Raw genomic sequence first — 11750 nt, 5'->3', positions numbered from 1 at the left:
CTTGGGAACTGATTTCAAATGTGTTTCCTTCTGTCCCCAGTAAGAGATTGAGTGTCCCTTCAAATGCCCAATCCCTACCCTTGGACTGAAGGTGTTCACTGCCAGCTAACTGGTCTGTCTGTCCATCTTGCTTCCTCGCCCCACAGAGGAATGTAAGCTGGGACCCTGGGGCAGCTGGAGCCCCTGCACACATGACGGGAAGACCTGCGGTGCCACCTGGGGCCTGGAGACCCGCATGCGCAAAGCTGGGCTGGCTGGGCCGGAGGAGGAGGCCACCTGCCAGGTGCAGTCCGAGTCCAGGAAATGTCCCATCCAGAGGCCCTGCCCTGGAGGTGAGCAAAGGTGGCATGTGGGGCTTCAGGGGCTCCTATTGTCCTAGGGATTCTGCCCCCAGGAACAATCCCGAGTCCCCCTACACCACACCTTCACAAGGGTGAGCTTGTCTTGCTTATGGGTCAATTCCAAGAGACCGAGGAAGACAGACTGTTCAGAGTCCTCAGCCCTTCCAGGCTGACCTCCTCTTCTCTTATCAGCACTTTGGAACATGCTGCCTGCCAAGCTGAAGCAAAATCCATGGGACATGTAACGCACGGGCACAGGTCCTTTAAAACATTCAGCATAGGGCCCTGTCATGGAATAGAGAAAGAGAAGGAAGTTAACATGGAACGCTCTGCCACCACACACTCTTAGGCGGGGTCACAGGGACACCTACAGCCTGGTCAGCACCTTGTGTCCTTGTCTGGCCTCCTTGCCACGTTGCTTCCTCAGTGGTGACTGATCGTGACTGAAGTCTATCTGCTCTCTTGCTTGGTGCCACACTGCAGGCCTGGAATGGTCAGGGAGTGAAAATATTCAAATCCTTTGTCATCACCACAGGGTAGAGCTCAGCTTTCAGCTACATGAAGCTGGGCCAGGAAATGATAGAATGTGATGGACCAGGGTCAGCTGGTCTTTGTGGGGACTCTCACATGCAGTGGTCTCAGCTCCAGTCCACTGAGTGCCAAGTGGCCCCCTTCGTGTGGCAATCCAGACCACTGCACAGATTTCCAAAACAACCCTGGGGTTAAAAACCGTTGGTTCAAACAGGAGATAGGCCACCAAGTGTAACTGGTAAGATGTGGCAGAGAATAGTTGTAAAAATTAGCAGTGTTAACTGTGCATGTACTATGTGCTGGGCCACTAGATTCTTTTCTGCATAATGATGGCATGAAATAGGTATCTATTATAATAATAATAATTATTATTATTATAAACATTTAAAGGAGAGGAGAAGGAGGCCCAGAGAGCTTGAGTCACTTGCCCAAAGGTCACACAGCCAGGGAGGGGTAAACTTGTATTATGCAAAGAGTCTAAAATCATGGTCAAGGCTGAGACCCCTGAAGCCATGTCACCTGGACACATAGCTAGGACATGTGGAAGAGGGTTCAAGCCCATGGACATCACCTTTTCAGAAGGACATGTGATCTCAGGCTTGGGAGAGCAGAGAACAGAGATGGAACCTCTGAAAATTACATCTGGCAGTTGGGATCAGAGAGGGAGGTTGAGATGAATGAGAAACCAAGAGATCCCAGACCCAGGGACAGACAGACAGACACAGTCCTCTGCAGCCCTTCCTATGGTAGCCACCCTCTGAGAGCTGGGGGGCCCTGGTTGTTAGGGATCCAGAGAGGAAGCCTCTCCCCTAGACGACAGCAGCGGTGATGATGAGGATGCTCATAGAGGCAGCAGCTGCAGGTGCTCATCAGGGGCTGGCCAGGCACTGGCTCTGTGCTGAGCACTTTCACGTCCAGTTCCTGGAGTCCTCACAGCCCCATGTGGCTCCTGGCATCACCTGGGCTCAGCTCAGATGCCTCATACACAGGTGCAGAGAGATTGTCTGAGTTTCCTGCCCCCAGAGTCACTGTGCATCAGTTACAGCACAGCAGTCACACTGTCCTTGACGATCCTGCCCCTGGTTGACAGGATGTGGTCTCCAAGGAGAGAAAGGTCTTTGCTTGTCCCTGGCTGTCTCTCTAGTGTTTGGCACATATGGTAGTAAGTGTCCCACTGACTTTCCCTGGGCAACTAAACGGGTAGTGGGTGAGAGGGCAGATGGACGGTGGTCAGGTCAGTGGGTGGGTAGGTGATTAGACAGGTGAGTGTGTAGGTGGATGGGTGGGAAATGGCTGGCTGGCTGGGTACATGGGCAGCTAGCAGGCTGGCGTAGGGGATGGATAAGGAAACAAAGTCACTCACCACTCACACTGCACATTCAAACTGGCTGTGCAGGCTCAGGCAGCACCACACCTGTCCCCAGATGCCACCCTCTCCTTAGGTCCACACAGTCAGCCTCAGAGCTGAGAGTAGGATCCTGACTTTGGTGTCTCCTTGGGGCTTGGAGTGGGTGTGGGGAGGCTTAAAGGTGGAAACTTGGTCTGAGGGTGACCCTGAGTCTGCTCTATGTGGAGAGGAGTTGGGCTAGAGCATAGTTGGCACTCAAGAAATAACGCTTGGCTGCCAGACTCTAAGATCCTCACCATTGCTCTGAGCCTTGAGGACTGGCTCCATCAGCCCATTTTGCTGTGCTCCAGTGGGCACACAGCTCCCTGGGGACTGTCGGGGCCAATCACTGTATGAAAATGGCCTCAATGTGGAGATGCTGTGTAGCCAGAAATGTTGGACTTGTCTTGCTCCCAACCATTCCTGGCTATCCTCACCTATCAATAATAACAATGACAAAGGCTAGGAGAGCATATCAGGACGTGGTGTGGAGGGGGCCAGGGGAGGCCCGGAGTGGCCAGCAATGGGGCCTCCAAAGCCAAGGAGGAAACACAGCAGGCCAGGAGGGCTGTGACCAGAAGAGATGGAGCAGAGACCATCAATGTCTTTTGCTCTTAAAGAGAGCCTGCTGGGACTACACCTCCCGCCCACCTGGCCACTGGCCATGGTGTCCCCTCAGTCCGTGTGTGCCACCCAGAAGGATGGAGTCCAGAAACTCCACTCAGAATGTGTCACAGCAAGCTGGTCCCCTGGCCAGGCTTTGGTCACCTGATCCGAGAGGAGGGACTGATGAGATGTCTGTGTAGAAATTCGCTCCCCTCCACAGGGATCTAGATGCAAAGCTGGCCTTGTTTTTTATAGGCAGCCCTCATCTCCATAGGGGAATGGTGAGATCCCTATATGCCTGCCAAATGCAGGCAGGGACTGTAGGGAGTTCCACACCCTAAAGCCTTTGGGTGTCTAGGCTGTGGTGTGTGGCAGCTAAATGCTAAAAACTGTTGCTGTCCTGTTTCTGGGGTCAGAGCCTGCTATGGTGGGAGGAGAGGTGTATTGGCAGGGCCTCAGCACAGGGCTTTGTTGAGGGTGGTGAATGCACATGGAGGGTCACCCTAAATCCAGACTGGGGGCTCCTGTGAACCTCAGGCCAGATAGGTCCAACACAGGCTCTCCCTCCCTGCCCCTAAAGAACCACAGAGAAAGGCTCAATGTGGGGCACCATTCCTGCAGCCCACAGTCTAACCCATGCTGTTGACAAGGCCAGAGCCCCAAGTTGTTCTGGGCCCCCCTGTGGGTATACGGGTGGGCACCCTTGTCCTTCAAGACTCCCGTGGCCCTTCAGCCCCAGAACCAAGGCCCTGTGCTCCCTTTGCAGAGAGAAACACCCGCCAGAAGAAAGGCCAGAAGGACCGGCGTCAACGAAAGGACAGAAAGCTGGAGCGCAGGCCAGATGGGAGGTCTCGCCATCCTGGCCTGCAGTGACCACACTCCATTCTGCTCCCTGACCCTTGCTCGCTGTAATTGGAACCTCCCCTCCCCAATTCCTTCCCTCTTTTTCCTATCTGTGCTTCTCTCTTTCTCTCACCTCTTCCTCTGTGGCAACCAACATTTCATTTTTCCCTCCTATATTTAATTTCTCCATTTCCATTTTCCTCTCCTTTCTCCCTCCTTTCCAATCTCCTTTTATATGTCCTCATCTTTCTCTTACCTTTTACCTGTTTTTCTTTCATCTTTCCTCTTTTCTCTACTTTGTCTGTATCTCTCTCAACAACCCCCCATGTATGTAACACACACACACACACACACACACACACACATACATACATACACACACACACACCCTTTAGAGAGATCTTGAGCCTGTGCCTCCCCCGTGGCTCTCTCTGTTCCTTAAAGCAAACATCTTTTCATGCATCTTCCCTGATCTATTCTGACTCCACCCTTGCAGACAAGCTTTTACAGGGGTGGCCCAGGAATGGCAGGGTGAGTTGCCACCCTCTTTCTGAACCTGGCTCTGAGCTCTTTGTCCTGTGTCCCGTCTCCAGGGGCTATCTCTTCAGCCACCAGCTCTCCAAGAGCCACATTGGAAGAGGTTTGAAGGCCTTTTGAGGCTCAGCCTCAACACCTTGCCTCAGAGGGCATTGCAAGAGCCATGGTAGGGCCCTAGGGCCGCCAGGTCCATCATCCCCAGCCTCCCCCACCTGTTTCCCTCTTGTAATTCCATACCCTGTCTTCCCAGGCTGACCTTGGGAAGCTCCCAAACTTGGAGAACTAAATGTTGCTTCAGGTGGGGCTGTCATCCCCTGGCAATAAATGGCTCATCCCAAAAGAGGCCGCCAAAGTTGCCAAGCCACTCCATTCTCCACCAAGCACATCACCATTTTACTTGTGGTGAAACTGAGCCCTGGGAAGGTAGGGACTCACCAAGTTTGCATAGGGCTTTTGCCTGGTAACTGCTCTGCTCAGCACATCTCAGCTGAGAGGAAATGGAGAGGGTGTCTCAGGGCAGGGATAAAGTACATGGAGAGAGAGGGGTTAGAAGTATGGGGAACCCTTCAGGCCCCTGCAGAGTGGAACTCAGCCAAAGGCAGAAGAGGGCAGCACTGTGCCTGCCCCAGCACCTTCTGCCTCTTGGGTCATAGAAGTGGCCAGGGGCCAGGCCCCCTCGGGGGTGCACTGTACCAAGGAGCCACAGGAAGGAGCACCCTGGGTGGCTGGCAGGTGATCTCAGCCTTGGGAGGCACAGGTGTGAGTCCCATTTTGCACCTGCCAGCAGCACAGTCCAGACTAATGATTTCCCCTTTCTGGGCCTCAGTTTCCTCATTGGATGGGTGAAGAGGAAGCAAGGCTGGATTAAATGCATTGCCCACATCTGGGAGGCCCAGCAACAAATTCTGGGGGATTTAAAAAAATAGTTCATATCCAGAGCTCCATCCAGACCTAACTGAGTAGACTGAGAAACAGGCAATGAAAGCAAACTTGATCATCCCAGGACAAGCTGGGATGGGCTCAGGGAGCCTCCTGGATGACTTCAGCCGGGAGTGCTGGGGGCTAGATTTGAGGGCTGCAACTGAAATAGTTAATTCTGTACAAAGCAAGCTCCTTTGTCTCACAAATTTGAAAATGAGATAGGGTACAAAAAGAGGAATTTAGGGGAGTATTGGAAATGAGAGGGGGAAATCACTCATGTGTACAGGTGGGGATTCTGAAAACGAATTTCAAACTGTCTTCTTTGTCTTGTTCTTATATGAATAAGCAAAGCACAGGCAAAATCATTTACTCAGCAATGGCAGACTTTTTAGAAAAATGTTTATTTTGCATTTTTAGTGTTCCTAGAAGTCCAGTTTGGAAGTAGGGAGGAGCTGTCCAACTGACTTAGCACACTCTGCTTAGGAAGCTTCTTTCTGAAAAGAAGGTCTTTCTCCACTCTCTCATCCTGTTATCCTTCTTCCTGTGTTTGCCTTTGCATTACTAAGGTAAACATGATTTGAAATAGCCCTGTACTTGGTGTGTACGCTATTTTTTTTTTTATCCAGCAGATTCTACCGTAGGCTGCCCTCTTTTCCCACTCAGCATCTCTTGCCTTCCTGGACAGGAGCCCTCCAGTGTCAGGTGGTCATTTCCTAGTCGCCTCCTCTGGGCCAGGGTTGGAGAATTCAGGAGAGGCTCCCTAATAGCCAGGGTCACACAACCAAAGAGTGAAGTCAGGGAGAGGCCCAGAGGCTCCTGGGTCCCTCTGGCCACTCTCGCCACTTTTAAAATGGAAGAGGACAGCAGCTGGGCCCCTGGACCTGAAGGATCTCTAACAACTCCTTCTTACCCACTCCTGCATTCCATTCCAGTTGGTCCAAACTCAGGCCCTTGCAGATTTCCCAACCCTGTGCCACTGTTGCTTGCATTTCCCATATTCTACCACCAGAAAGAGCTGCTAGACCAGGAACCTGGCAGTGGCCAGCCCAATTGGTGGCCTGTTGTCTCTGTCCTCCTGGAGGGCCCTCAGAGGCTGCTTCATGTCTCTGACTGAACAGACTGTTGTCACAATAGCTTCAGGAAAAAAAAAAAAAAAGTCACGTGCCTAGGCCCTTCGTGACTCAGAGGACTGAAGCACAGTGTTCCAGAAAAGTCACCACATGACTTCTTGCCCAGACATCCTGTCCCAGGTGATGAGGGTCACAATTCTGTATTTCAACTTACAGAAACTATCATTCATCCTGTGTGATCCTTCTGCCTTGGAAATGTGCATTCTAGTAACAATAAAAATTAATAGTGATGACCATGATGATAATGTCTTACATGTACTGGGCACTTATGCGTGTTGGGCATTGCCAGGAGTCTTAAATTCAGTGTTTCACTCCCTTTAACTTAGCTTCTCAATCTAGATCTTAGAAACCTGTATAACTTCCTCCAATGAGCCTCCACTTTCACATCTTTGAGCTCTTGCCACCTGACAGCAACCCTGAGAGCTACCTCTCAGAAGAGGAAACTGAGTCTCATGTTCAAGTTACTAAAATCCACGAGTCTCATGTATTCTTCTCTTTAGCAAATATGCATGAATTTCCTGCTGTATTTCTGGGCCTGTGCAGGGGTGACAAAGATAAAAATACCATCCTCATCCCTTGAGCGCTCACTGTAGACAAGTCACTTCTGTCACTTTTGATGGTGTGAAAGGCCTTCCACAGAGGACAGGGTCCAGGAGGAAGACAGCAAGTCCACCCACAGCCCATGGAGCAGAAAGCTCCTCCTCCAGGACCAGAAGGAAGTTCAGAACCAAAGGACCAGGGGTCATGAACAGGAAGGTGGAGAGCAGTCCCTCATCGAGGAACGGTGTGTGCAAAGGCCTGGATGGGAAGCCCCATGTGGGGTGCATGGCCCAGGATTTCCAGAGCTCCTAAGCTTCCAGACCCTGGATCACAGACTCAGCCCTACTCTTCCTACTGTCTCCCCTACTTACCTTACAACCTCAAGCGTCACTCACAGTCCTGTCTGCCCATCCAACCTGCCACCCACAAGGTAGGCAGACACCCACCCAACTCTTCAAGGAAGAAGCCATCTGGGCAGGGAACTCCTGTCCGGCTGCTTCTCAGCCCCAGCTGTGGAGTCTCCCAATGCTGGCCCAGCAGAGTCATTTCTCCCCTTCTTGTCTGGTCAGGATCCCACTCCTCAGAATAAAGGAACATGATCAAATGGGGAGGGTCAGCTGGATTGGGTCGGTCCTGACATCTCTCGCCTAGGGTGGAGGCTAGGAAGTGAGGTGTGTCAGAGCAGACAGAAAGGCCCCAAATGTCATCTCCACACCCAGCCATCTACAAGCTGTAGGAAAATCCTGTACTTAACTCAGTGCCTCAGTTTCCAATCTGTAAAAGGAAGAGTAAGAGTAACCCTCAGGGTTTAGATATATAAGTGCTCAATAGAAGTTTCTTTAATTACACATAGTTCATTTATTTATTCATCACACATTTTCTAAGCACAAAGACTGAGAAAGGAACTGTGTCAAGGATTTAACACTGAAAACTTAAATTCCTCCTTGCCAGGAGCCCTGTTAACCCCAGGTGTAAGATAACATTTTCTTTTCAAGGGCTGCTTTGCTGCTGAGGAGCTGAGCTCCTCAAGCAATGTTTTTCTTTTTGATAGACAAATGAATGTTGGATTTCTTGTCTGCATTTTCACTGTGTGACTTCCTGCCTCATGCAGCCCAGCATGCAGGAGCCTGGAGCATGGGCCCTCTGTCCTCTCCCTGCTCAGCCCATTCCAGTCTGAGGTCCACACCGCCTGTGTATGGTGCAGGGGCACTGGACAGAAGTGGACTGTGCAGCACACCTGCACTGGGCAGGAGAGGCAGCTGCTAAAGGCAGAGCAGGCCTAGTGGTGGCGGCCCTGTGACAGTGGGGGCCATCTCTGACCATGTAGCCTTGGTTGGCCTCATCCAGAGCACCTGTGGTCCTGATGGCCACCAGGAGGGCAAGCATGCCCTGTCCCCTACTACTGCTCACACAGCATAGCACGGCATCCCCAGGACAGAACCTGGGGGCCCTGCCAGGTCTCCACCTCAGTCTTCAGCCACCTCCTCCTCTTCACCCTTTCTCCTCTTCACCTTTTCCCTTTCTCTCTCCCCACAACTGCCACCAAATGAAAAATACCTCAAAGTATCCAATATTTTAAAAACATTTAATAGTATAAGCCTATCATTCATACGTCAAGACAGGTATAGCTGATCTTCTGGGTATCCAACAACCAAGTTTGAGACCAAGGCTAACAAAGGTATTTGGCTAAGAGGATAGCCAATATTTTGGCCCTTGCCTTCCAAGGTAATCCAGGACCAAGCATGATGGGACCCCTCTTAAAAGACCCTACAACTCCAGCGAGTCACCTAACCCCCCACACAGGGATACTGTTGGACCACAGAGGACAAAAGTCAGCCAGGGTACATTTTGCTAATGAGGGGAATGACCTGTGCTTCCATAGGAAGTCATGTCATGACCCATCCAGGCAGATGACATAGCTGTTACACAAAAAACTAAAGGAGCTAAGAGATTCTGCACATGACCCCAAGAGTAGTGCCTGAGGGGCCTGAACTGACCTTGACAAATACATGTGTGCTTGTCCAGTACCACTAAACTACTAACCAAATGTGTCCTTCTGCCCCTCTTAGTGTATTCCCATTCTGCTATTTGAATGTACTTTAAAGTACCTCTCAGGTAAATGACACTGACTTCTGCTATTTTTAAGTCCTTATTCATCAATATTCTGTTACTTTCTGGCTCTGGTTTATTTAACAAGTTCAAAAAATAAAGCATAAGCATCAGTGATGTTGTTCTCTTTTTCAGACTATATAAAGATTATGGTTCATCAAAAACAAAAACTCCATCTTCCTTTGTTTCCTTTAGGTCAGTCAGGGTGAGGCTTTTGATCCCTGGCTGGAAGATCAATTCCCCTCCTTGGTCTGAAACAGTCATGAAAAGACAGATCACTAGGCCTTCTACACCTGCTTAAGAATAAGACATCAAAGTCTGGGTGCAAGGTGAGGGGGGATAGTAGAAATAAAAGACAAATAGAATGGAGACAAGGAAATCCTATCTAAATCATACTTTTAATAAGACTGAAAATTTTGGCCCTCCGTCGAAGTTGCCCAAGGAGATTCATGTCAGATTTCTCTTGGTTAAATTTACTTCCAGGTCCCTTATTGGTAGGTGATTGATCCCAGCTTTTTGTGATTATATGAAAAGGTCCTATAAAGATTTGCATATAGTTTGTTTGTGAGTGCAATTTTTATTTCTTTTGGAATGATATCTAAGAGTAGGAGAGCTGGGTCATATGATAAATATATGCTTAACATCATTAAAAAATTGCTGGTCTTCTCAAATTCTTCACCAGCACTGGATATTACCAGTTATTTTAAATTTTAGCATGTTAGTGTCTGAGTAGTGGTCTCCCATGGTGGTTTTAATTCGTACTGCTTTTTTCATGTACATATTCTCTGTCAGTATCTATGTTGGGTCTATTATCTTTTTATATTCTTTTCTTTATTTTAAAAAATTGAATTTTTTCTATTATTTTAGCCTTTGAAAACCTCTGTGTATGCACTCTGGATATAAATCTTTCATTAGATACAGATTTTGCAAGTATCTTCCCCCAAAATGTAGCTTATCTTTGCATCTGCCTAATAGTACATTTAGAAGAACAGAACTTTTAAACTTTGGGCCACATTTTTGTTTCTTTTTTTAAAAAAATGGTTCATGCATTTTGTCTTTTTATTTACTAGTACATTTTTGTAATACAGTGTTTAATTTCCCTATGGGGAGGTGCTACCTGTACATAATACATCATTTTTCATTCTTTTTCTCCCTCCCTCTATCTAAACCTAAATCCATACTTACTATTATCTATCACACTTTGTTCTTTATTTACACTGTGGGTTTCTCATAGGAGAAGCCATGAGATACTGAAAATCATTTGTCTGATTTACAGTTCACGTAACATTATAGTCTCAAGGTACTTTCATTTTTTATAACAACTCAAGTTTATCTTTCTTTATGGCAGAATAGTACTCCACAGTATGTGCATATCACTTTTTAATCCATTCATCTGGAGATGGACATATAGGACATTTCCAAGATCCAGTTATGAATTATGCTGCCATATTGTGTCACTATCATGTGATGTCTTTAACTTACTTGAGAAGATACCTAGAAAGAGAATGGCTGGATAAAATGAAATTTATCATTTCAGCTTGTGGCAGAATCTTCATACTAACTTACTTCCATGGTGGTTGTACTCGTTTACATTCCTATCAAAATGTAGAAGGGTTCCTCTGTAGATCTCAAAAATTTATTCTTTGATTTCTTCATTCTTTCTGTGGTAAGATGGGGCCTCAGTGTGGTTATAATTTGCATTTCACTAATGGCCAGTGATGTTGAGCATTTATTGGCATTTATTGTATTTATGGGTGTGTCATTTATATACTTTTTTGTTCTATGTTGTGCCTATTCATTTAAATTTCTCATTTTTTAAACTAGGCCTTTTATTTTCGGATCTAATTTGTTTGAATTCTTTACATATTCTAGATATGAGTCCTCTGAGGAATGCCTGTCAAAATTTTTTTCTCATTCTGTAAGTTGTCGTCATTATGCTGGTTGCTTCTTTTTTTTTTTTCTTTTTATTGAGTTTATTGGTACAATCTAGGTATACAATAAAGTTACATTCATCATTGGGATTCTGTACCTTTACATAATAGGTCTTGATTCTCATTTTTCCCCTTGTCCCTGCCCTCCCTTCACCTCCTCCTCCCCTCCCCATTTACACACACTTTATTTCCATTTTTTCAGTTTCTCATATTTTTTTCCTCTCCCTTATTACCTTTCCCCCACCCATCCCACTTTCCCTACACCTTTAGCCCTTTACTTCCTATTTCACATTATTAATTATCTCGTTAGGATCCTGTGTACTATTATAGTTTTCTACACCAGAGAAACTATTCGGTATTTCAGTTAAAGAAATCTCTCTATGAACATTAAAAATAGGGAATCCTAAAATAAAACTAAAAAGGAAAGTAAAAGAGAAAAGGAAATGATATAACATTAAAATAATCCTTCATTATGGAGATGAAAATGGTCCCTGAACATATTTAAATTGCTTCTTGCTCTTATAGTCTTAACTTATTGTTTTTTTCATTATTTAGAGGATACTTTATTAGTTTCTGTAATCAAACTCACGTAGATATGACCTTACATATTTAGTACGATGTGTTACCCCTGTACACATTGAAAAAAATAAAAATAAAAAAATTAACATTTCTAGGCCAATATGGCTGTCCATTTCTGTACAATGCCAACTCAACACAGTAAATTGGGATGACTTTTTCCAAAGTTGGCAGTGCCTTTAAAGTTTCCCAAAATTCAATTTATATATATATGTATATATATATTTATAGTTATATAAAAAGACTAGTAATAGTATGTTATACATCGATACCAGCAACAGCTTTTCCAGGTTCTGCA

The 11750-nt window shown here is 46.8% G+C and overlaps 1 long non-coding RNA gene across 2 annotated transcripts in view; it reads right to left on the bottom strand.

Moving 5' to 3' along the window:
• Positions 1–449: 449 nt before the first annotated feature.
• LOC104854428 overlaps positions 450–11750 on the bottom strand; it is a 24279-nt gene continuing 12978 nt past the window's right edge. The window contains exons 3-4 of one of the 2 annotated variants that reach the window (XR_004518487.1): positions 727–826; positions 450–626 (exon numbers count right to left, since the gene is read on the bottom strand). This is a non-coding gene — a long non-coding RNA (uncharacterized LOC104854428). Of the gene's footprint in view, positions 627–726; positions 827–8898; positions 9197–11750 lie in introns of those variants that run through there. The other variant, XR_778086.1, reaches the window with a different exon arrangement.

This window comes from Fukomys damarensis, unplaced genomic scaffold (genome assembly GCF_012274545.1).
Source record: "Fukomys damarensis isolate Sample0158 unplaced genomic scaffold, DMR_v1.0_HiC HiC_scaffold_22, whole genome shotgun sequence".
NCBI classification, from domain to species: domain Eukaryota; kingdom Metazoa; phylum Chordata; class Mammalia; order Rodentia; family Bathyergidae; genus Fukomys; species Fukomys damarensis.
Note: the sequence above shows the minus strand (reverse complement) of the source record. Positions and strands in the feature narration are given on the sequence as shown.